General features: G+C 40.9%; 4 long non-coding RNA genes across 20 annotated transcripts; 2 read left to right on the forward strand and 2 right to left on the reverse strand.

Annotated features, from left to right (window-relative positions):
• Positions 1 to 404: 404 nt before the first annotated feature.
• LOC135114180 (uncharacterized) lies at positions 405 to 2,828 on the reverse strand. 2 transcript variants are annotated; one of them, XR_010275411.1, is made up of 5 exons: positions 2,691 to 2,828; positions 1,837 to 2,025; positions 1,597 to 1,758; positions 1,246 to 1,450; positions 405 to 849 (listed from the first exon to the last, which is right to left on the reverse strand). It is a non-coding gene; the product is annotated as an uncharacterized LOC135114180 (long non-coding RNA). The 2 variants fall into 2 exon arrangements; XR_010275410.1 differs by having other exon boundaries at positions 405 to 1,450.
• Positions 2,685 to 10,970, forward strand: LOC135114165 (uncharacterized). 8 transcript variants are annotated; one of them, XR_010275333.1, is made up of 8 exons: positions 2,704 to 3,073; positions 5,571 to 5,656; positions 6,742 to 6,865; positions 7,444 to 7,685; positions 9,005 to 9,110; positions 9,359 to 9,533; positions 9,887 to 10,046; positions 10,615 to 10,970. It is a non-coding gene; the product is annotated as an uncharacterized LOC135114165 (long non-coding RNA). The 8 variants fall into 8 exon arrangements; XR_010275331.1 differs by having other exon boundaries at positions 2,704 to 2,978; XR_010275334.1 differs by lacking the exon at positions 5,571 to 5,656 and having other exon boundaries at positions 2,685 to 2,978.
• Positions 10,971 to 11,730: 760 nt separating this feature from the next.
• On the reverse strand, positions 11,731 to 14,148 carry LOC135114181 (uncharacterized). Of its 2 annotated transcripts, XR_010275413.1 has the most exons (5): positions 14,011 to 14,148; positions 13,163 to 13,351; positions 12,923 to 13,084; positions 12,572 to 12,776; positions 11,731 to 12,175 (listed from the first exon to the last, which is right to left on the reverse strand). It is a non-coding gene; the product is annotated as an uncharacterized LOC135114181 (long non-coding RNA). The 2 variants fall into 2 exon arrangements; XR_010275412.1 differs by having other exon boundaries at positions 11,731 to 12,776.
• Positions 14,005 to 22,252, forward strand: LOC135114163 (uncharacterized). Of its 8 annotated transcripts, none has more exons than XR_010275317.1 (8): positions 14,024 to 14,393; positions 16,891 to 16,976; positions 18,042 to 18,165; positions 18,744 to 18,985; positions 20,294 to 20,399; positions 20,636 to 20,810; positions 21,166 to 21,325; positions 21,897 to 22,252. It is a non-coding gene; the product is annotated as an uncharacterized LOC135114163 (long non-coding RNA). The 8 variants fall into 8 exon arrangements; XR_010275315.1 differs by having other exon boundaries at positions 14,024 to 14,298; XR_010275318.1 differs by lacking the exon at positions 16,891 to 16,976 and having other exon boundaries at positions 14,005 to 14,298.
• Positions 22,253 to 22,721: the final 469 nt, after the last annotated feature.

Consider the following 22,721-nt stretch of genomic DNA (forward strand, 5'->3'; position numbering starts at 1 on the left):
CGGAATCTCTTGTTCAAGGATTCTTCTGAAGATTCAGTTATTAAGATTGTGGATTTTGGGTTTGCACATTTGATGCCTGACAAGGAAAAGGATGGCAGCACGAAGACACCGTGCTTCACTGTTCACTATGCAGCGCCAGAAGTGTTGCTGCAAGCTGTGCAGAAGGGAGCAAATGGTACCGCTTGAACATTCATGCACTGGTTGAGTATCTTGTGTGTAATTTTATGATGAAAGGTTTTTAATGCAGGGACAGTTGTTTATAGGCATTTTTACATTATTTTTAGTGTACAACCATCCAAAAGGCATTTAGCTCAGTGTTACTGCAACAACCACACAGTACTGAATGTAGGGTTTCCTGTTTCATTAGAGATTTCTCTGCAGTGGTGTTTTCAATACAAGGAGTGTTTTCTATAGTTATTTTCTTTATTTTGAGGGCTTGCTATAATATCCTGCACAACTCTAAAAATACATCAAATTAACCTCCCACCAAAGCACAATACAGACACTTCCATTGGCTGTAACATTACTGCTAATACTGCAACATTCTTCCTGAGGGGAACCACACACATTAACAATAATAACACATGTTACAAAAAACTACACCAAACATATTAAGCTCAACATTTTTGTATAATAATTTTTAGAAACATGAATGACCAAAAATGGTTCTAGGATAAAAGAGGAAAAAAATGACAGAACACTACAGCATAACAGTACAAATGGCAGGTGTGTCTCTTTTCTCTTATTCCTTATTTGCAAGGATTAAAGCTGTTACCTTAGAGATCACAAGAAGTGGGACGGTACAGTTTGCTAAGCTGCCGGTACACGTAGGATGGTGCAGTACCTCGACTGAAATAAAAGAGATTTAAATGGTCAGCAGCCATTATTTAAAGCTAAGTGCAAGATAAACAGGGTACAGTAAAATCCCTCTTATCCGGCATCAACGGGACCGCCGACTGATCTGATGGTACTGATCTGATAGTATCTAGCTCCACATGAGACAACAACAGGTTGAGGTTTGAGAAAGGACCATCCAACACTCAACACGAGGAATGTATATCCACCTACACGAAATAAACATGTGGAAAAGGAATGTATCAAAAACTGGAATCAAGAATTTCTGTGAGAATAAAATGGTATGTACTTTTGTGATACCTTCCCTGTTCAATTTGCAACAGTAAATATGTTTCAAATACTGCCCCACTGAAAGAGGTATCAGGATAATGACTAACAAATAAAACTTACTGAAACAGAATAAAACTTTGGTGGTGAGGCAAGAGAGGCTGCACCAACAAAGGTCTCAATGCCTCCGTTGGTCACCACCGTCTCGGTGCCAACGATGACCTTTGATGACCTTGTTGACACGTGACATGATGGGGAACACTGCAGAGTCTTGAATTAATGTTGTCTCAATTCCAGCAGTACATAAAGCTTTTGCCACTGGGTGACCCTGCACAAGTAAAAGATGTATTGAGAACATAAGAACATAATAAAATAAAGGAAGCTGCAAGAAGCCATCACCCCTACATGTGGCAGTCCCTGTGTTATGTATTGTGCACATCAGACACGATGACGTGAAAGAGACGCATAAAACACCTTGCATCATATTTAGGGGCACGTTCGGCAACAATAACGTGGAATTTCCTTTGTGTGGCTGCCTTGGTCAGGAAGGCCAAGACCAGTGGACACATTGCACACGTCACAATGACCTCATCATTGTGAATCTTGCTTACACCTTGGGCAGCTATCAATTCTTGGCTGAAATAAAAGGAATCAATATAATACTGGTAACAAACAATGTCAATGTCCCAAATGTCAGTGTAATCTTTACTCTACCTTTGTTCAACCTCAGCTTTCTGTTCACCAATGGCCTCAAGTACTCTGTCCTGCAGCTCTGGAATAACCTCCGTGCATTTTGGGAGATCTCCACATGCAGGGTGAGTCTACTAGCATGGACTGTGAGAGGCTTGGGTACTCCACACCTTGCTTCTCTCCACGTGGTGTGTTGTGTTCGTCAATTACTATCTGCGTGAAGAAGAAAAATAACTTAAATAAATAAATGAGATACACACACACACACACACACACACACACACACACACACACACACGAGGGCAGACAGGCAAAATACGTAGAGAGAGAGAGAGAGAGAGAGAGAGAGAGAGAGAGAGAGAGAGAGAGAGGCTGTACTTAAGCAATTATATCTTTCCATACCACACACACACACACACACACACGCACACGAACGTTTCCCTAAGGGCTCTCCTTGACACACAGAGAAAGGCTGGTAATTCTCTGTTGATCATTAGCTACAGTATGGAAGCCTCTGTTATACTTGGATATCTCTGTGAAGTATTGTTGTTTTTTAACGTCAAATGGTAAATACTTAATAATGATAAGCTGAGATATAACACAGTATTAAGCCAAGCCTTCAATTCACACAAGTTTTTCAATGATTTCACATTACGCCACACAAGGGACGAGACATTGCAGCGTAAGCCCCGCCAGGACCAGTTTGAATTTAGCGCTTCAATCAGTAACGTCTAGATACTTTGACAATTACAGTTATAATGGCCTGAGATTTATTTTTACACGCTTATAATTCTTTATATTTAATTTTCTATTAGTTTAGTACAATATAAAAGAAGTTGGTGCTTGTTATTGAAAGCTAAAAGTGTTTGGGTGCGTACTGTGCGGAGCAGGCTGGGAGGGATGACACAGTACCAGACGCCAGACACGCCAGACGGAAAGGCATTGTGTTCAAAGGGTGCCATAAACTGCTGCTTTATTTAATGTGGGACGACACAGCACCGGACGTCAACAGCAAGGCACTCTGTTCCAAGGGTGCCATAAACTGCTGCGTTATTTAATGTATTTTCGCAGAACAAGACAGTGACAGGGGCGTGGCTTCCTGGATGTGCTGGTTCAAGCTTGGTGCCTGCCGGGAGGTGCCTACAGGGCCACCAAGGCTAATATTGGTAAGAAACTCGCCCACCACTTGTCCAGCCAGGTAATTTGCACAGTCTGATGTAATAGGCGGTACGTGTCACCCACAACAACACAGGGCTGTCAGGTCAGTGGTTAATCTTACTGTTTATTTATTGTTAAGCCTCGTATTTCATGTTTTTGCACCTCGTTAAGAATATATTGATGTGACTCAGCATTCCACGGTGCCACAAGCGCTCCAAGCCTCCACCACAAAACTCTTACTAATTAACCATGACAGGAATTATAAAGACGTCAAAAAAATACACTTAACTAATGTTATCAGCCGAGGTGGAGGCAGCCTTCCCCATTTGTCCGCCAATATCTGCTTCATTTCTCACTTATTGTAAGCCTAACACGTCACTAAGTGGAGCCACATAACTAGGCTTTCATATCCGCTAGCTAGATATATCTGCCATTGCCTCATTTAGTTACGATGGAAGAATAACAGGCAAAATAGCGGCCGTTCTCTCCACTGACAAGGGCCGCCATGATGCCTGGCTACCTCTGCCAACCTGCTTCAACCTGTGGGTTCCAATATTTTTTTATTTTTTTCTTAACTTCTTTATTCTGCTGGTATAGCATGTTTTTTATGGTTTATAAAAATAATTATTTGCTTTAGAAGTATTTTCGTGGCTTGTGTTGAGTTGTGTTCAATTTTGTGTTGCTTGCCGAAAATGCGGGGTGTTTTTTTAGCAGTATTTTGACAAACTTGATTTTTTATTTCACGTTCTAACTACGTCTTTTGTATTTCTAAAAATTGCTTATGATTTTTAAAATGTTTTTTGGTTCCTGTTGAGAGAAATAAGTGGACTTTAAAAATGTTTTATGGTCCTGTTAAAAGTTGTTATTACAACACTTTTTGTGTTATTGTCTCTCTATTTGAGCTTGTAACTAACTTTTCATTGCTTGAAAAAATTGTTTGTATGTTTTAAAGTGTTTTATCTTGTTGTTGAGTCAAAATAGGTGGACTTTTCAGTGGTTTTTAATCGTATTTAGGTTCAACACTTGGTTTTTACACAATTTCGGTTTTATTTGTTTACTTCTTGTTCCAGGTCACTTTTGATGGTGTAAGATGATAGTTCAGATTTTTTAAAATTTTTTACGTTCCTAAAAATTCAAATGTTGTGGACTTTTCAATGATTTAAATTGTGCCGAATATTTCAACACTTTTTCCATATTTAATTTGGATATTTTTTAAATACTACTCAGGCTAGAGCTGTTTTAATATTGTGGATATTTGTTTAAGTATTTATCAAGTCAGAATATATAAGGCATTCCAGCCTAGCTCCATTTTTTCGAGGGGTCAATTTCGAAATGAAATCCGTTACGGTACGTAAAATTGCCGTGACGTCACGGCCGCCATCATGGACCAGGGACCTTGATCGGCTCCGCTGTCTCCTCGGTAATATTTATCGTATTTTGCAGTGTTTTCCTGGTGTTTCCATGTCTTTCTAGACTCAGACGTGTAGATAAGACTAGAATGAGTAAGAAAATAAGAGAAATAGAGGAGGAAGATGAAGGGAGAAGGAATAGAGGAGGTGGTAAAACAGAAAAATGCTAAGAAAACAATATTTAGCTTAATTTTCCCTGCTGCCCTGTCTGTCTTGGTAGTATTTGTCTTCCCTGACAGTGCTTCCAGTGTATTTGGTGTGTTTAAGAGGTGTTGGAGTGTGTCTGGAGGTGTTTAGGGAGTGTTGCAGTGTGTCTGGAGGTGTTGAAAGGGTGTTGAAGTGTGTGTTTTAGGGATTTGGTGATGTTTGAGTCAATATTTAGCGTTCCTGGTGTGTTTTGGGGTGTCTTAGGCTTGTTTAGGAGTGCTTTAAGTGTGTTTTGGACTGTTTTCAATGTTTTGTGATGTTTCAAGTGTATTTTAGGATGTTATGGACGAGTTTAGGTGTGTTTTGTGTGGATACCGGGGAATTTTGGGTGCGTTTGTGGGTATTTTATGTCAGTCTGGGTGTTTTGGGGTGTTTTAAGTGTGTTTTGGGCCGTTTTCAGTGTTTTGCGATGTTTTAAGTGTGTTTTGGGATGTTGTGGATGAGTTTGAGTGTTTTTTGGGTAGGTACGGTGTGTTTTGGATGCGTTTTAAGTCCATTTGGGTGAGTTTTGGAGTATTTTAAGTGTGTTTGGGGATATTTTGGTGCACTTTCGATGTGTTTAGGGTGTTTTTTGTGCGTTTAAGAGTGTTTAAGGTGTTTTAAGGTGTTTTAGTGTGGTTGGAGTTGCTTTTGAGGTGTTTTGGCTATGTTATAGGCATGTTGCAGATAAGTACTGGGTCTTTGAGGGTAGAAGTGGTGTGCTGGAGGTAAAATAAAAGGTTCTGGAGTGTTTAAGGGGGGACTGTGATAGTAGAAGCGTGTCAGGGGTGTTATAGCGTGTGTTGTGATGTATGAAGCTTCTAGATGCACGTGTGTGGGATGTCTGGGTCTGTACGAGGTGTTGTGGTGTTGGAGTCCTAGCAGGGGAAGGTACTGGAGGTTGTAGTGATGGGTAGAGGGTAAAAACAGAGGTACACTTTAGGTTAGGTAAGGTTAAGTGTTCATTGGTGTTGATTCAGTAATACGATCTTTTTTTCTTTTAAGATACAAATGTAGAGGGACGAAATAGGGAAGCAGGAAGACCACCACCACCACCACCATCACCACCAGCAGTGTGGAAGAAAGTTTAGGCAAGCGAAGAAAGTTGGAAAATTAATAATTAAACGCTTGCTGTCTTTTATTATCTTGAGTATAAAATGGTTATATGACAATCTCTCTCTCTCTCTCTCTCTCTCTCTCTCTCTCTCTCTCTCTCTCTCTCTCTCTCTCTCTCTCTCTCTCTCTCTCTCTCTCTCTCTCTCTCAGCTTTGTATTAGTTACCCGTTGACAGAAGTGACAGCCGCGTTTTCTCTTGTCAGATGTAAACAAAGCGGTAATTTCCTTCTAGCTGGTGATAAAACTCTTTCTCGCTCTTCCTCACTCTCCCACGTCACGGAAGCAGTGTGTGTGTGTGTGTGTGTGTGTGTGTGTGTGTGTGTGTGTGTGTGTGAAGAAGAAAATGTTATATTATATCTACGTGTTTAAAAGTTTCCTTCATTTAAGTCCAAAGAGGCTGGCTGGCTGATGCTAAGGAAGGAAGAAAGGGGTGGTGTTTAGGGGTCTGGGATGGAAAGCGAGTGATGTGTTTTGTAGCCTTCAGATAAAAAATATTAACAAAGTTTACACAGTGGGAAAATTTTGGTGGTGAGAGAGAAAATGACTAAAATATTACCTCAAATTTAACCTAACGTGGTGGAGCTTCACACTCCTCAGCTGACCCTAATCAAACCAAGCCTAACCCAAAGAAGCCTACCCTAACTTGTGTCTGGTGCTTCCTCCTCCCAAAGACTGGCTATCTCGTGTCTTAATCCCAAGCTGGCCTAACCAAACTTTACCTAACCTAACCTAAGCAATTCTAACCTAGCCAAACCTTACCTAAGCAAGCCTAACCTAGCCAAGCCTTACCTAACCTAACCTAACCTAGCCAAACCTTACCTAAGCAAGCCTAACCTAGCCAAGCCTTACCTAACCTAACCTAACCTAACCTAACCTAACCTAGCCAAACCTTACCTAAGCAAGCCTAACCTAGCCAAGCCTTACCTAACCTAACCTAACCTAACCTAACCTAACCTAAAGAAACCTATCCAAACCTAACATAACCTAGCCTAACCAAACCTAACCTAACCTACATCCTCTTCCCACGGCCCCACTTAACCAAACCTAATGTAACTTTCAGAGCAACGGCAACCCTCTGATCCGGCAAGCAAGTTGGCGGCAGCGATGGCGGTGGCGGCGGCAGTGGTGGTGAGGTGGACGGCAGGGACAGAGGGGCAGTACAGGCTGCGGACATCAAGGAGAAGGTGAGCAGGGTGTTGTGTTGGTGTGTGTTGGTGTGTGTTGCTAAGCTGAGATGCAATATTTGTCACTCAACACTCGTGCAACACTGCCTCCATGCACAAGTGTGTCGGGAAAATGATTTAAAGTCGTAAAAATGTTCTTGTTTTACTTTATTTATTTATTTATTTATTTTGTTTTATTTTTTGTATATATAGGAGGGACACTGGTCAAAGGGAACTAAGTACAATAAGAAAAAAATACTGAGAAAAAATAAAAGATAAAAAAGACCTCACTTAACCTAACCTAACCTAACATAAGCTAACTTAACGTAACATAACTTAGCCTAACCTCTTTTAACCTAACATAACTTAACCTAACTTAACTTAACCTAACCTAACCTAACTTAACCTAACCTCTTTTAACCTAACCTATTTTAACCTAACCTAACCTAACTTAACTTAACGTAACCTCACTTAACCTCACTTAACCTAACCTAACGTAACTTAACCTAACCTAACCTCACTTAACCTAACCTCACTTAACCTAACATAACCTAACCTCACTTAACCTAACGTAACCTAACCTAACCTAACACCCACAGAGGAACGCACGGACAAGCAAGGTGTTATTCGGCAGTCTGATCCTGGACCTGCTAGGCTTGAAGGTGGTGCTGCCCGTGTCTTCTGCTCTCCTCGACTGTTACTCCAAGCACAACACCAGCGGCTTGTATTCCTCTCAGCTCTCCTGTGTGACTTATTCGCGGCCTCGGCTGTCTACGCACGCACTCTCACTGTGGCTAACATAATATTCTTTGCTGTCTTCTTCCAGGAATCGCTGCCTGAGGTGTGTGTGTGTGTGTGTGTTTGTGTGTGTGTGTGTGTGTGTGTGTGTGTGTGTGTGTGTGTGTGTGTGTGTGTGTGTGTGTGTGTGTGTGTCTCATTTATTTTTTTTATTATGTATATTTTTTTTGTTTTTGTATAATTTTTGCTTATTTTTTTTTTCCTTTCATTTTTTCTTTCTTTGCTTATTTTGTAATTTGTTTGTATTTCCTTGTGTCTCTGAATGTTGTTAAAGAGAGGTGCATTGTGAGTAAAGCATCATTTTCTCTTTCCTTTCCTCATTTCTTTACTTTTTCCTCTTATTCCTTCCTTTCTGTCATCATTACAAACCCTTTCTATTCATTACAAACCCTTTCTCTCATTTTCCTTACCATAAACCATCAAAACATCTTAACAATCTCATTTAAATCACTTTTCTTTTCATTATCATCTGTTTGTTTACATTCTCTTGCTTTCTTTCACTTATTAATTCATTACACTCCTGTTTGTGTGTTTAGGAATGTTTTGAGATATTTTGGGGTGTTTTGGAGGTGTTTTGGGGTGTTTTTTCAAGTGTTTTGAGGTAAATTGTCTGTTTTTGGGTATATTTGTCTGTTTTTGTCTGTTTTTTGGGTATTATTGGGGTTTTGGAGGTGTTTTGGGGGTGTTTTTGCATGTGTTTTGAGGTAAATTGTCTTTTTTGGGTATTTTTTGGGTTTTGGAGATGTTTTGGGGGTGATTTTGCAAGTGTTTTGAGGTAAATTGTCTTTTTTGGGTATTATTGGGGTTTTGGAGGTGTTTTTTCAAGTGTTTTGAGGTAAATTGTCTTTTTTTTGGGTATTATTGGGGTTTTGGAGGTGTTTTGGGGGTGTTTTTTCAAGTGTTTTGAGGTAAATTGTCTGTTTTTGGATGTTTAATGGTGTTTTTGGAGTGTTTTGCAAGTTTTTGAGGTAAATAGTGTGTTTTGGGGTGTTTAATGGTGTTTTGAGAGTGTTTTGCAAGTGTTTTGAGGTAAATAGTGTGTTTTGGGGTGTTTAATTTTGTTTTGGGAGTGTTTTGCAAGTGTTTTGAGGTAAATAGTTTGTTTTGGGGTGTTTAATGGTGTCTTGGTGGTGTTTCAGGGTTATATAGGGGTGTTTGGGGGTGATCTAGGGTAAGTAGTGTTATCAAGGCTGTAGTGGAAGTTACTGTGGGTTTTCAAAGGGTGTTTCCATGGTGATTCACTTGTATTTTATCCCTTGTACAGTAAAACTCCCTTTCCCTGAGTTGGCAACACTGTTTGTTTACGTTCGCTGTTGTCTCGTCGTGTGTGAGTCAGATTTGTGTCTTGTTCTTCCACTGCAGGGCAGAAGGAGGAGGGACATCGGTGCCAGTTTGACCGAGGCTTGGGAGGTGATCAATCCTAGGGCTCTGTTCTCCGTCAGCTGTGTCAAGGGCCTGGGCAGAGAAGGTGTGTGTGTGTGTGTTTGTATGTTCAGTATTGTGTGTTTGTTCGTGTTTGTAGTATTGTGTGTGTGTGTGTGTGTGTGTGTGTGTGTGTGTGTGTGTGTGTGTGTGTACTAGCAAATATTCCCTTATGTTTACTCCTGAAACACAAACACACACACACACACACACACACACACACACACACACACACACACACACACACACACACACACACACACACACCCTGAGTCTGTCCAGAATATCCACCAGGCACCGAGAGGCTCTGGAGAAGTTTGGAAGGGGACTACTGCATCATCCGCGTCTCAGAAACATGCTGCCGCCCGATGCGCCTCGCCCGGTCCGTGCCACCAGACACCACAACAGAATAACGCCCCTGAAGGCGCCGCGCACGGACCGGTACAGACTCAGTGCGATTCCCACCATGGTGCGAGCCATCAATCAATATTATTTCCCTCCTAGATTAGACTTACCTTTAGGATTAATGTTAAGTTTTTCCCCATCCCCTATGTACATTTTCAGTTTGTCAACTGCCTAAATAATAAACCGTTTATTATTATTATTATTATTATTATTATTACCACCTCCTGTTCCTCCTCCTCCTCCTCTCCCTTCATTCATACACACACACACACACACACACACACACACTACCTCCCGTTCCTCCTCCTCCTCCTCTCCCTTCATTCATAAACATCTGTCTTTCTCTCTCTCTGTAGAACGCATGAAATTAATACAATTTAGCCGAGTTTACTTCCTCTACCTGTTCCTGTATTCCAGCCTGGAGTTAACGCTGATCTTCGCGACCCACCACAAGCATAGTTACGACTCGTTGGCGCAGGACCGCAAGTTTTCCTTCCTGGGCCTGGTCATGGCAGTTACACAGAGAGGGTTTATGCGAAGTGTTAAGACTGGAACTGAAAAAGCAACTGCCAATTAGGTATGGTGTGTTCTGGGGTTTGTGTGTGTGTGTGTGTGTGTGTGTGTGTGTGTGTGTGTGTTGGAGAGGGTTTGTGTGTGTGTGTGGCCGGGAAAGGGTTGCCTGTGTGTGTGTTTTCAAGGGTGTTTTCATGGTTCGAGTTTAACAGGGTGTAGTGGAAGTTACTGAGGTTTTCAAGGGTGTTTTTCATGGTTCTTGTTTAACAGGGTGTAGTGGAAGTTACTGGGGTTTTCAAGGGTGTTTTCATGGTTTTTGTTTAACAGGGTGTAGTGGAAGTTACTAGGATTTTCAAGGGTGTTTTCATGGTTCTAGTCTAACAGGCTGTAGTGCAAGTTACTGGGGTTTTCAAGGATGTTTTCATGGTTCTAGTTTAATGGGCTGTAGTGGAAGTTACTGAGTTTTACAAAGTATATTTTCAAATCTATATTTTTACTGTGTAGAATTACAATATAAAACAACAGGATTTATCAGTAACAGTTTAAGTAACAATTAGTTTAAGATCATATTATTTTCTTTTCCTTGCATTTAATCATTGTATGCCTGTATCTAATTCATGTTGGTTTCACAGGCACACACCTACATTGTGATGCAGCTCCTTGGAGGTGGAGAGCTGGCTGCCTCAGAGGATCAGGAAACACGAGAGGTTCACAGAGGCTCGCCTCGGGCTTCGGTCGTCGTGAGGAACCTGGTGTCAGCAGTTCACTACGTGCACAGGAAAAGCATCAGTGTTCACGGAGACCTAAAGCCAGACAGGGGTGAAAAGGGTTGGTGTTGAGGATAGACAGAAAAGAAAAGAAAGGAAAGGTAAAAAAAGGAAGTTTTTTTGCATTGATTTTCCATCTGCTTATTTTAAAGAATTTATTGCATGGAATATTATTGATCTCCATCATTTGTATGGCCTTTATAATAAAAAGTATGAATTTATTCCATTCAGATATTATCCTTCTCCGAGGCCATTCTAATCTAAACATCTTTTCACGGAATCTCTTGTTCAAGGATTCTTCTGAAGATTCAGTTATTAAGATTGTGGATTTTGGGTTTGCACATTTGATGCCTGACAAGGAAAAGGATGGCAGCACGAAGACACCGTGCTTCACTGTTCACTATGCAGCGCCAGAAGTGTTGCTGCAAGCTGTGCAGAAGGGAGCAAATGGTACCACTTGAACATTCATGCACTGGTTGAGTATCTTGTGTGTAATTTTATGATGAAAGGTTTTTAATGCAGGGACAGTTGTTTATAGGCATTTTTACATTATTTTTAGTGTCTAAACATCTTTTCACGGAATCTCTTGTTCAAGGATTCTTCTGAAGATTCAGTTATTAAGATTGTGGATTTTGGGTTTGCACATTTGATGCCTGACAAGGAAAAGGATGGCAGCACGAAGACACCGTGCTTCACTGTTCACTATGCAGCGCCAGAAGTGTTGCTGCAAGCTGTGCAGAAGGGAGCAAATGGTACCGCTTGAACATTCATGCACTGGTTGAGTATCTTGTGTGTAATTTTATGATGAAAGGTTTTTAATGCAGGGACAGTTGTTTATAGGCATTTTTACATTATTTTTAGTGTACAACCATCCAAAAGGCATTTAGCTCAGTGTTACTGCAACAACCACACAGTACTGAATGTAGGGTTTCCTGTTTCATTAGAGATTTCTCTGCAGTGGTGTTTTCAATACAAGGAGTGTTTTCTATAGTTATTTTCTTTATTTTGAGGGCTTGCTATAATATCCTGCACAACTCTAAAAATACATCAAATTAACCTCCCACCAAAGCACAATACAGACACTTCCATTGGCTGTAACATTACTGCTAATACTGCAACATTCTTCCTGAGGGGAACCACACACATTAACAATAATAACACATGTTACAAAAAACTACACCAAACATATTAAGCTCAACATTTTTGTATAATAATTTTTAGAAACATGAATGACCAAAAATGGTTCTAGGATAAAAGAGGAAAAAAATGACAGAACACTACAGCATAACAGTACAAATGGCAGGTGTGTCTCTTTTCTCTTATTCCTTATTTGCAAGGATTAAAGCTGTTACCTTAGAGATCACAAGAAGTGGGACGGTACAGTTTGCTAAGCTGCCGGTACACGTAGGATGGTGCAGTACCTCGACTGAAATAAAAGAGATTTAAATGGTCAGCAGCCATTATTTAAAGCTAAGTGCAAGATAAACAGGGTACAGTAAAATCCCTCTTATCCGGCATCAACGGGACCGCCGACTGATCTGATGGTACTGATCTGATAGTATCTAGCTCCACATGAGACAACAACAGGTTGAGGTTTGAGAAAGGACCATCCAACACTCAACACGAGGAATGTATATCCACCTACACGAAATAAACATGTGGAAAAGGAATGTATCAAAAACTGGAATCAAGAATTTCTGTGAGAATAAAATGGTATGTACTTTTGTGATACCTTCCCTGTTCAATTTGCAACAGTAAATATGTTTCAAATACTGCCCCACTGAAAGAGGTATCAGGATAATGACTAACAAATAAAACTTACTGAAACAGAATAAAACTTTGGTGGTGAGGCAAGAGAGGCTGCACCAACAAAGGTCTCAATGCCTCCGTTGGTCACCACCGTCTCGGTGCCAACGATGACCTTTGATGACCTTGTTGACACGTGACATGATGGGGAACACTGCAGAGTCTTGAATTAATGTTGTCTCAATTCCAGCAGTACATAAAGCTTTTGCCACTGGGTGACCCTGCACAAGTAAAAGATGTATTGAGAACATAAGAACATAATAAAATAAAGGAAGCTGCAAGAAGCCATCACCCCTACATGTGGCAGTCCCTGTGTTATGTATTGTGCACATCAGACACGATGACGTGAAAGAGACGCATAAAACACCTTGCATCATATTTAGGGGCACGTTCGGCAACAATAACGTGGAATTTCCTTTGTGTGGCTGCCTTGGTCAGGAAGGCCAAGACCAGTGGACACATTGCACACGTCACAATGACCTCATCATTGTGAATCTTGCTTACACCTTGGGCAGCTATCAATTCTTGGCTGAAATAAAAGGAATCAATATAATACTGGTAACAAACAATGTCAATGTCCCAAATGTCAGTGTAATCTTTACTCTACCTTTGTTCAACCTCAGCTTTCTGTTCACCAATGGCCTCAAGTACTCTGTCCTGCAGCTCTGGAATAACCTCCGTGCATTTTGGGAGATCTCCACATGCAGGGTGAGTCTACTAGCATGGACTGTGAGAGGCTTGGGTACTCCACACCTTGCTTCTCTCCACGTGGTGTGTTGTGTTCGTCAATTACTATCTGCGTGAAGAAGAAAAATAACTTAAATAAATAAATGAGATACACACACACACACACACACACACACACACACACACACACACACGAGGGCAGACAGGCAAAATACGTAGAGAGAGAGAGAGAGAGAGAGAGAGAGAGAGAGAGAGAGAGGCTGTACTTAAGCAATTATATCTTTCCATACCACACACACACACACACACACACACGCACACGAACGTTTCCCTAAGGGCTCTCCTTGACACACAGAGAAAGGCTGGTAATTCTCTGTTGATCATTAGCTACAGTATGGAAGCCTCTGTTATACTTGGATATCTCTGTGAAGTATTGTTGTTTTTTAACGTCAAATGGTAAATACTTAATAATGATAAGCTGAGATATAACACAGTATTAAGCCAAGCCTTCAATTCACACAAGTTTTTCAATGATTTCACATTACGCCACACAAGGGACGAGACATTGCAGCGTAAGCCCCGCCAGGACCAGTTTGAATTTAGCGCTTCAATCAGTAACGTCTAGATACTTTGACAATTACAGTTATAATGGCCTGAGATTTATTTTTACACGCTTATAATTCTTTATATTTAATTTTCTATTAGTTTAGTACAATATAAAAGAAGTTGGTGCTTGTTATTGAAAGCTAAAAGTGTTTGGGTGCGTACTGTGCGGAGCAGGCTGGGAGGGATGACACAGTACCAGACGCCAGACACGCCAGACGGAAAGGCATTGTGTTCAAAGGGTGCCATAAACTGCTGCTTTATTTAATGTGGGACGACACAGCACCGGACGTCAACAGCAAGGCACTCTGTTCCAAGGGTGCCATAAACTGCTGCGTTATTTAATGTATTTTCGCAGAACAAGACAGTGACAGGGGCGTGGCTTCCTGGATGTGCTGGTTCAAGCTTGGTGCCTGCCGGGAGGTGCCTACAGGGCCACCAAGGCTAATATTGGTAAGAAACTCGCCCACCACTTGTCCAGCCAGGTAATTTGCACAGTCTGATGTAATAGGCGGTACGTGTCACCCACAACAACACAGGGCTGTCAGGTCAGTGGTTAATCTTACTGTTTATTTATTGTTAAGCCTCGTATTTCATGTTTTTGCACCTCGTTAAGAATATATTGATGTGACTCAGCATTCCACGGTGCCACAAGCGCTCCAAGCCTCCACCACAAAACTCTTACTAATTAACCATGACAGGAATTATAAAGACGTCAAAAAAATACACTTAACTAATGTTATCAGCCGAGGTGGAGGCAGCCTTCCCCATTTGTCCGCCAATATCTGCTTCATTTCTCACTTATTGTAAGCCTAACACGTCACTAAGTGGAGCCACATAACTAGGCTTTCATATCCGCTAGCTAGATATATCTGCCATTGCCTCATTTAGTTACGATGGAAGAATAACAGGCAAAATAGCGGCCGTTCTCTCCACTGACAAGGGCCGCCATGATGCCTGGCTACCTCTGCCAACCTGCTTCAACCTGTGGGTTCCAATATTTTTTTATTTTTTTCTTAACTTCTTTATTCTGCTGGTATAGCATGTTTTTTATGGTTTATAAAAATAATTATTTGCTTTAGAAGTATTTTCGTGGCTTGTGTTGAGTTGTGTTCAATTTTGTGTTGCTTGCCGAAAATGCGGGGTGTTTTTTTAGCAGTATTTTGACAAACTTGATTTTTTATTTCACGTTCTAACTACGTCTTTTGTATTTCTAAAAATTGCTTATGATTTTTAAAATGTTTTTTGGTTCCTGTTGAGAGAAATAAGTGGACTTTAAAAATGTTTTATGGTCCTGTTAAAAGTTGTTATTACAACACTTTTTGTGTTATTGTCTCTCTATTTGAGCTTGTAACTAACTTTTCATTGCTTGAAAAAATTGTTTGTATGTTTTAAAGTGTTTTATCTTGTTGTTGAGTCAAAATAGGTGGACTTTTCAGTGGTTTTTAATCGTATTTAGGTTCAACACTTGGTTTTTACACAATTTCGGTTTTATTTGTTTACTTCTTGTTCCAGGTCACTTTTGATGGTGTAAGATGATAGTTCAGATTTTTTAAAATTTTTTACGTTCCTAAAAATTCAAATGTTGTGGACTTTTCAATGATTTAAATTGTGCCGAATATTTCAACACTTTTTCCATATTTAATTTGGATATTTTTTAAATACTACTCAGGCTAGAGCTGTTTTAATATTGTGGATATTTGTTTAAGTATTTATCAAGTCAGAATATATAAGGCATTCCAGCCTAGCTCCATTTTTTCGAGGGGTCAATTTCGAAATGAAATCCGTTACGGTACGTAAAATTGCCGTGACGTCACGGCCGCCATCATGGACCAGGGACCTTGATCGGCTCCGCTGTCTCCTCGGTAATATTTATCGTATTTTGCAGTGTTTTCCTGGTGTTTCCATGTCTTTCTAGACTCAGACGTGTAGATAAGACTAGAATGAGTAAGAAAATAAGAGAAATAGAGGAGGAAGATGAAGGGAGAAGGAATAGAGGAGGTGGTAAAACAGAAAAATGCTAAGAAAACAATATTTAGCTTAATTTTCCCTGCTGCCCTGTCTGTCTTGGTAGTATTTGTCTTCCCTGACAGTGCTTCCAGTGTATTTGGTGTGTTTAAGAGGTGTTGGAGTGTGTCTGGAGGTGTTTAGGGAGTGTTGCAGTGTGTCTGGAGGTGTTGAAAGGGTGTTGAAGTGTGTGTTTTAGGGATTTGGTGATGTTTGAGTCAATATTTAGCGTTCCTGGTGTGTTTTGGGGTGTCTTAGGCTTGTTTAGGAGTGCTTTAAGTGTGTTTTGGACTGTTTTCAATGTTTTGTGATGTTTCAAGTGTATTTTAGGATGTTATGGACGAGTTTAGGTGTGTTTTGTGTGGATACCGGGGAATTTTGGGTGCGTTTGTGGGTATTTTATGTCAGTCTGGGTGTTTTGGGGTGTTTTAAGTGTGTTTTGGGCCGTTTTCAGTGTTTTGCGATGTTTTAAGTGTGTTTTGGGATGTTGTGGATGAGTTTGAGTGTTTTTTGGGTAGGTACGGTGTGTTTTGGATGCGTTTTAAGTCCATTTGGGTGAGTTTTGGAGTATTTTAAGTGTGTTTGGGGATATTTTGGTGCACTTTCGATGTGTTTAGGGTGTTTTTTGTGCGTTTAAGAGTGTTTAAGGTGTTTTAAGGTGTTTTAGTGTGGTTGGAGTTGCTTTTGAGGTGTTTTGGCTATGTTATAGGCATGTTGCAGATAAGTACTGGGTCTTTGAGGGTAGAAGTGGTGTGCTGGAGGTAAAATAAAAGGTTCTGGAGTGTTTAAGGGGGGACTGTGATAGTAGAAGCGTGTCAGGGGTGTTATAGCGTGTGTTGTGATGTATGAAGCTTCTAGATGCACGTGTGTGGGATGTCTGGGTCTGTACGAGGTGTTGTGGTGTTGGAGTCCTAGCAGGGGAAGGTACTGGAGGTTGTAGTGATGGGTAGAGGGTAAAAACAGAGGTACACTTTAGGTTAGGTAAGGTTAAGTGTTCATTGGTGTTGATTCAGTAATACGATCTTTTTTTCTTTTAAGATACAAATGTAGAGGGACGAAATAGGGAAGCAGGAAGACCACCACCACCACCACCATCACCACCAGCAGTGTGGAAGAAAGTTTAGGCAAGCGAAGAAAGTTGGAAAATTAATAATTAAACGCTTGCTGTCTTTTATTATCTTGAGTATAAAATGGTTATATGACAATCTCTCTCTCTCTCTCTCTCTCTCTCTCTCTCTCTCTCTCTCTCTCTCTCTCTCTCTCTCTCTCTCTCTCTCTCTCTCTCTCTCTCTCTCTCAGCTTTGTATTAGTTACCCGTTGACAGAAGTGACAGCCGCGTTTTCTCTTGTCAGATGTAAACAAAGCGGTAATTTCCTTCTAGCTGGTGATAAAACTCTTTCTCGCTCTTCCTCACTCTCCCACGTCACGGAAGCAGTGTGTGTGTGTGTGTGTGTGTGTGTGTGAAGAAGAAAATGTTATATTATATCTACGTGTTTAAAAGTTTCCTTCATTTAAGTCCAAAGAGGCTGGCTGGCTGATGCTAAGGAAGGAAGAAAGGGGTGGTGTTTAGGGGTCTGGGATGGAAAGCGAGTGATGTGTTTTGTAGCCTTCAGATAAAAAATATTAACAAAGTTTACACAGTGGGAAAATTTTGGTGGTGAGAGAGAAAATGACTAAAATATTACCTCAAATTTAACCTAACGTGGTGGAGCTTCACACTCCTCAGCTGACCCTAATCAAACCAAGCCTAACCCAAAGAAGCCTACCCTAACTTGTGTCTGGTGCTTCCTCCTCCCAAAGACTGGCTATCTCGTGTCTTAATCCCAAGCTGGCCTAACCAAACTTTACCTAACCTAACCTAAGCAATTCTAACCTAGCCAAACCTTACCTAAGCAAGCCTAACCTAGCCAAGCCTTACCTAACCTAACCTAACCTAGCCAAACCTTACCTAAGCAAGCCTAACCTAGCCAAGCCTTACCTAACCTAACCTAACCTAACCTAACCTAACCTAGCCAAACCTTACCTAAGCAAGCCTAACCTAGCCAAGCCTTACCTAACCTAACCTAACCTAACCTAACCTAACCTAAAGAAACCTATCCAAACCTAACATAACCTAGCCTAACCAAACCTAACCTAACCTACATCCTCTTCCCACGGCCCCACTTAACCAAACCTAATGTAACTTTCAGAGCAACGGCAACCCTCTGATCCGGCAAGCAAGTTGGCGGCAGCGATGGCGGTGGCGGCGGCAGTGGTGGTGAGGTGGACGGCAGGGACAGAGGGGCAGTACAGGCTGCGGACATCAAGGAGAAGGTGAGCAGGGTGTTGTGTTGGTGTGTGTTGGTGTGTGTTGCTAAGCTGAGATGCAATATTTGTCACTCAACACTCGTGCAACACTGCCTCCATGCACAAGTGTGTCGGGAAAATGATTTAAAGTCGTAAAAATGTTCTTGTTTTACTTTATTTATTTATTTATTTATTTTGTTTTATTTTTTGTATATATAGGAGGGACACTGGTCAAAGGGAACTAAGTACAATAAGAAAAAAATACTGAGAAAAAATAAAAGATAAAAAAGACCTCACTTAACCTAACCTAACCTAACATAAGCTAACTTAACGTAACATAACTTAGCCTAACCTCTTTTAACCTAACATAACTTAACCTAACTTAACTTAACCTAACCTAACCTAACTTAACCTAACCTCTTTTAACCTAACCTATTTTAACCTAACCTAACCTAACTTAACTTAACGTAACCTCACTTAACCTCACTTAACCTAACCTAACGTAACTTAACCTAACCTAACCTCACTTAACCTAACCTCACTTAACCTAACATAACCTAACCTCACTTAACCTAACGTAACCTAACCTAACCTAACACCCACAGAGGAACGCACGGACAAGCAAGGTGTTATTCGGCAGTCTGATCCTGGACCTGCTAGGCTTGAAGGTGGTGCTGCCCGTGTCTTCTGCTCTCCTCGACTGTTACTCCAAGCACAACACCAGCGGCTTGTATTCCTCTCAGCTCTCCTGTGTGACTTATTCGCGGCCTCGGCTGTCTACGCACGCACTCTCACTGTGGCTAACATAATATTCTTTGCTGTCTTCTTCCAGGAATCGCTGCCTGAGGTGTGTGTGTGTGTGTGTGTTTGTGTGTGTGTGTGTGTGTGTGTGTGTGTGTGTGTGTGTGTGTGTGTGTGTGTGTGTGTGTCTCATTTATTTTTTTTATTATGTATATTTTTTTTGTTTTTGTATAATTTTTGCTTATTTTTTTTTTCCTTTCATTTTTTCTTTCTTTGCTTATTTTGTAATTTGTTTGTATTTCCTTGTGTCTCTGAATGTTGTTAAAGAGAGGTGCATTGTGAGTAAAGCATCATTTTCTCTTTCCTTTCCTCATTTCTTTACTTTTTCCTCTTATTCCTTCCTTTCTGTCATCATTACAAACCCTTTCTATTCATTACAAACCCTTTCTCTCATTTTCCTTACCATAAACCATCAAAACATCTTAACAATCTCATTTAAATCACTTTTCTTTTCATTATCATCTGTTTGTTTACATTCTCTTGCTTTCTTTCACTTATTAATTCATTACACTCCTGTTTGTGTGTTTAGGAATGTTTTGAGATATTTTGGGGTGTTTTGGAGGTGTTTTGGGGTGTTTTTTCAAGTGTTTTGAGGTAAATTGTCTGTTTTTGGGTATATTTGTCTGTTTTTGTCTGTTTTTTGGGTATTATTGGGGTTTTGGAGGTGTTTTGGGGGTGTTTTTGCATGTGTTTTGAGGTAAATTGTCTTTTTTGGGTATTTTTTGGGTTTTGGAGATGTTTTGGGGGTGATTTTGCAAGTGTTTTGAGGTAAATTGTCTTTTTTGGGTATTATTGGGGTTTTGGAGGTGTTTTTTCAAGTGTTTTGAGGTAAATTGTCTTTTTTTGGGTATTATTGGGGTTTTGGAGGTGTTTTGGGGGTGTTTTTTCAAGTGTTTTGAGGTAAATTGTCTGTTTTTGGATGTTTAATGGTGTTTTTGGAGTGTTTTGCAAGTTTTTGAGGTAAATAGTGTGTTTTGGGGTGTTTAATGGTGTTTTGAGAGTGTTTTGCAAGTGTTTTGAGGTAAATAGTGTGTTTTGGGGTGTTTAATTTTGTTTTGGGAGTGTTTTGCAAGTGTTTTGAGGTAAATAGTTTGTTTTGGGGTGTTTAATGGTGTCTTGGTGGTGTTTCAGGGTTATATAGGGGTGTTTGGGGGTGATCTAGGGTAAGTAGTGTTATCAAGGCTGTAGTGGAAGTTACTGTGGGTTTTCAAAGGGTGTTTCCATGGTGATTCACTTGTATTTTATCCCTTGTACAGTAAAACTCCCTTTCCCTGAGTTGGCAACACTGTTTGTTTACGTTCGCTGTTGTCTCGTCGTGTGTGAGTCAGATTTGTGTCTTGTTCTTCCACTGCAGGGCAGAAGGAGGAGGGACATCGGTGCCAGTTTGACCGAGGCTTGGGAGGTGATCAATCCTAGGGCTCTGTTCTCCGTCAGCTGTGTCAAGGGCCTGGGCAGAGAAGGTGTGTGTGTGTGTGTTTGTATGTTCAGTATTGTGTGTTTGTTCGTGTTTGTAGTATTGTGTGTGTGTGTGTGTGTGTGTGTGTGTGTGTGTGTGTGTACTAGCAAATATTCCCTTATGTTTACTCCTGAAACACAAACACACACACACACACACACACACACACACACACACACACACACACACACACACACACACACACACACACACCCTGAGTCTGTCCAGAATATCCACCAGGCACCGAGAGGCTCTGGAGAAGTTTGGAAGGGGACTACTGCATCATCCGCGTCTCAGAAACATGCTGCCGCCCGATGCGCCTCGCCCGGTCCGTGCCACCAGACACCACAACAGAATAACGCCCCTGAAGGCGCCGCGCACGGACCGGTACAGACTCAGTGCGATTCCCACCATGGTGCGAGCCATCAATCAATATTATTTCCCTCCTAGATTAGACTTACCTTTAGGATTAATGTTAAGTTTTTCCCCATCCCCTATGTACATTTTCAGTTTGTCAACTGCCTAAATAATAAACCGTTTATTATTATTATTATTATTATTATTATTACCACCTCCTGTTCCTCCTCCTCCTCCTCTCCCTTCATTCATACACACACACACACACACACACACACACACACTACCTCCCGTTCCTCCTCCTCCTCCTCTCCCTTCATTCATAAACATCTGTCTTTCTCTCTCTCTGTAGAACGCATGAAATTAATACAATTTAGCCGAGTTTACTTCCTCTACCTGTTCCTGTATTCCAGCCTGGAGTTAACGCTGATCTTCGCGACCCACCACAAGCATAGTTACGACTCGTTGGCGCAGGACCGCAAGTTTTCCTTCCTGGGCCTGGTCATGGCAGTTACACAGAGAGGGTTTATGCGAAGTGTTAAGACTGGAACTGAAAAAGCAACTGCCAATTAGGTATGGTGTGTTCTGGGGTTTGTGTGTGTGTGTGTGTGTGTGTGTGTGTGTGTGTGTGTGTGTGTGGAGAGGGTTTGTGTGTGTGTGTGGCCGGGAAAGGGTTGCCTGTGTGTGTGTTTTCAAGGGTGTTTTCATGGTTCGAGTTTAACAGGGTGTAGTGGAAGTTACTGAGGTTTTCAAGGGTGTTTTTCATGGTTCTTGTTTAACAGGGTGTAGTGGAAGTTACTGGGGTTTTCAAGGGTGTTTTCATGGTTTTTGTTTAACAGGGTGTAGTGGAAGTTACTAGGATTTTCAAGGGTGTTTTCATGGTTCTAGTCTAACAGGCTGTAGTGCAAGTTACTGGGGTTTTCAAGGATGTTTTCATGGTTCTAGTTTAATGGGCTGTAGTGGAAGTTACTGAGTTTTACAAAGTATATTTTCAAATCTATATTTTTACTGTGTAGAATTACAATATAAAACAACAGGATTTATCAGTAACAGTTTAAGTAACAATTAGTTTAAGATCATATTATTTTCTTTTCCTTGCATTTAATCATTGTATGCCTGTATCTAATTCATGTTGGTTTCACAGGCACACACCTACATTGTGATGCAGCTCCTTGGAGGTGGAGAGCTGGCTGCCTCAGAGGATCAGGAAACACGAGAGGTTCACAGAGGCTCGCCTCGGGCTTCGGTCGTCGTGAGGAACCTGGTGTCAGCAGTTCACTACGTGCACAGGAAAAGCATCAGTGTTCACGGAGACCTAAAGCCAGACAGGGGTGAAAAGGGTTGGTGTTGAGGATAGACAGAAAAGAAAAGAAAGGAAAGGTAAAAAAAGGAAGTTTTTTTGCATTGATTTTCCATCTGCTTATTTTAAAGAATTTATTGCATGGAATATTATTGATCTCCATCATTTGTATGGCCTTTATAATAAAAAGTATGAATTTATTCCATTCAGATATTATCCTTCTCCGAGGCCATTCTAATCTAAACATCTTTTCACGGAATCTCTTGTTCAAGGATTCTTCTGAAGATTCAGTTATTAAGATTGTGGATTTTGGGTTTGCACATTTGATGCCTGACAAGGAAAAGGATGGCAGCACGAAGACACCGTGCTTCACTGTTCACTATGCAGCGCCAGAAGTGTTGCTGCAAGCTGTGCAGAAGGGAGCAAATGGTACCACTTGAACATTCATGCACTGGTTGAGTATCTTGTGTGTAATTTTATGATGAAAGGTTTTTAATGCAGGGACAGTTGTTTATAGGCATTTTTACATTATTTTTAGTGTCTAAACATCTTTTCACGGAATCTCTTGTTCAAGGATTCTTCTGAAGATTCAGTTATTAAGATTGTGGATTTTGGGTTTGCACATTTGATGCCTGACAAGGAAAAGGATGGCAGCACGAAGACACCGTG

The sequence above is a fragment of the Scylla paramamosain genome, chromosome 27 (assembly GCF_035594125.1).
Source record: "Scylla paramamosain isolate STU-SP2022 chromosome 27, ASM3559412v1, whole genome shotgun sequence".
NCBI classification, from domain to species: Eukaryota; Metazoa; Arthropoda; class Malacostraca; order Decapoda; family Portunidae; genus Scylla; species Scylla paramamosain.